The 2,728-nt window shown below is 40.4% G+C and overlaps 2 pseudogenes; both read right to left on the bottom strand.

Moving 5' to 3' along the window:
* Positions 1-404: 404 nt before the first annotated feature.
* On the bottom strand, positions 405-1,084 carry LOC132367334 (ATP synthase subunit a-like; annotated as a pseudogene).
* Positions 1,085-1,334: 250 nt separating this feature from the next.
* LOC132367333 (cytochrome c oxidase subunit 2-like) lies at positions 1,335-1,997 on the bottom strand (annotated as a pseudogene).
* Positions 1,998-2,728: the final 731 nt, after the last annotated feature.

Here is a 2,728-nt window from a genome sequence, read left to right as displayed (position 1 = left end):
GTTGAGAAGCAGTACCTCTAAGGGGTTTTGAGGGTGAACACCTGTTGGTGGCCAGCACCCGCCTAATTCAGGGGTAGAGGTGAGTCTTGAGTGATAGAAGGCTCAAAAGAAGCCGGTAAAAAAAGAGGACTTCTGAGACGATAAATAAGGTTATTCCGTACTGAGGTCCCTTTTGGACAGTTGGTGTGTGGTGGCCTTGGAAAATGCTTTCTCGAATAACATCTCGTCATCACTGATATATTGTTAAAGTATCAGTTAGTAGGCCTAGTATTAGTAGAATTATTGAGTTGAAGTGAAATCATATGATTAGGCCTGATGTTATGAGAAGGGCTGAAAGGGCTCCCATAAGGGGCCAAGGACTAGGGTTTACTATGCTATGTGGTACGTGTGGGTTTGGTGGGTCATTATGTGTTGTCGTGCAGATATAAGCTTACCAAGAGGGTAGATACATAGGCTTGAATTATAGCAACGGCGAATTCGAGGACAGCGAGTAGGGTGAGAATAATGAATGTAATGAGAGCCGCGAACGTGTTGATGCTTATTAGCGCTAAGGTTGTTTCTCCGATTAGATGTATTAATAAATGACCTGCTGTAATACTGGCCGTTAGTCGCACAGCTAGGGCTACTGGTTGGATGAATAGGCTGATAGTTTCGATAATTACTAGCATGGGGATGAGGGGGGTGGGCGTGCCTTGTGGTAGGAAGTGAGCTAGACATGCTTTTGTTTTGTTGCGGAGACCTGTAACCACGGCACCGGCTCATAGGGGGATGGCTACCCCCACATTCATTGAGAGCTGCGTGGTGGGTGTAAATGAGCGGGCCTTAGTCCGAGAAGGTTGGTTGACCCAATAAATAGGATGAGCGACATTAGTATCAGTGATCAAGTCTGTCCTTTATGATCACGGATGCTTATTATTTGTTTTGATGTGAGTTGGATTGGCCATTGTTGAAGGGAAATTATGCAATTGTTAATTAGTTGTTTTGATGTTGGAAATAAAATACTTGGGAATATAATAATTAGAATGACTATGGGGAGGCCTATTATTGTTGGGGTCACGAAAGGGGCAAATAAATTTTCGTTCATACTGTCTCTCAAGGGGTAGGTTGTTTTTGCACTTTAGTGAGTGTTGACTTTGGGTTGGGGTAGTAGATATGTTTTGAGATTTTTAGTTGAAGTATAATAAATAGTGTTAGAAATATAGATGAAATGGTAATAAATCACGTTGATATATCTAGTTGTGGTATGTCATTAAGGAGAATCTTAGCTCTCAGTCTTTAACTTAAAAGGTTAACGCTAACCTAGCTTCTTGATGAGCTTATAGCATAGATGTGGATCATTTTTCAAAGTATTTTAGAGGCACTAACTCAAAGACAATTGGCATGAAGCTATGGTTTGACCCACAGATCTCTGAACACTGTCCGTAATATAAGCCTGGTCGTATTGACATTAGGGTTGTTTGGTTTAGGTGTCCTCGGATTGCATCTGTTTTTAGACCTAAGGAAGGTACGGCCCATGAGTGCGGTACATCTTCGGGGGAGAGTAGTATTCGGATCGTTATCTCTATAAGCAAAACTACTCAGTTATCTACTTCTAGCAGTCGTAGTTCTCCTGGTTTTAGGTCTGATGTTGGGATTATATAGGAATCAAAATTTAGGTCTTTGTAGTCAGTATATTCATAGCTTCAGTATCATTGGTGACCTATAGTTTTTACAGTAACAGATAGATTGTTAATTTCATCTATTATGTAAAGGCTTTGTAGTGATGGCAGGGTGATTAAGATCAAGATAATGGCCAGCAAGATAGTCCAGATAGTTTCTACTTCCTGTGCATCTATAGTGCTAGTATGTGTTAGCTAAGTTATTCTCAGTGAAATAATATAAAGAACCAGGGAGCTAATTAAGAAAACAATTATTAGTGTGTGGTCGTGAAAGTGTAGTAGCTCTTCTATGATGGGCGATGTTGCATCTTGAAAACCTAGTTGGAATGGATATGCCATAGAGATAGACAAGATTTCCACCTGTGACTTAACTTCAACAAAGTTATATAAAATTTTACTAATATCTCATTCATGGAGAAAGACATAGCGGCTATGGTGTTGGCTTGAAACTGATAAAAAAGGGTTCAACCCCTTCCTTTCTTGACTACTTTAGATTGACGTAGGTTGGCTCTTCAAATGTGTGGTATGGTGGAGGACATCCATTTAATCACTCTAAATTTGTAGTTGTGAGTTCTACTGTTAGTACTTCTCGCTTGGATGCAAATGCTTCTCAGATAATGAAGATTATCAGCATGACTGCTGTTAATGAGATGAATGAGCCTATTGATGAACTAGTATTTCATGTTGTATAGGCATCAGGTAGTCGGAGTATCATCGAGGCATGCCAGATAAGCCTAAAAAATGTTGTGGGAAGAAGGTTATGTTGACACCCACAAATACGATTACAAAGTGAACTTTTGCTCATGTTGAGTGTATATCCTGAGAATAGTGGGAATCAGTGTACAAATCCTCCTACGATAGTGAAAACAGCTCCCATTGAGAGCACATAGTGAAAGTGTGCGACTACATAGTAGGTTATCATGAAGGACAATATCTAATGATGAATTAGCTAGGACAATGCCTGTTAGTCCACCGACCGTGAAAAGGAAGATGAAACATCATGGCCAGGGACCATTTAATATTACCTCCGTGGAGTGTTGCCAGTCAGCTAAACACTTTTACCCCTGTGG

This window comes from Balaenoptera ricei, chromosome 6 (assembly GCF_028023285.1).
Source record: "Balaenoptera ricei isolate mBalRic1 chromosome 6, mBalRic1.hap2, whole genome shotgun sequence".
NCBI classification, from domain to species: Eukaryota; Metazoa; Chordata; class Mammalia; order Artiodactyla; family Balaenopteridae; genus Balaenoptera; species Balaenoptera ricei.
This window is presented reverse-complemented; position numbering and strand designations above follow the sequence as displayed.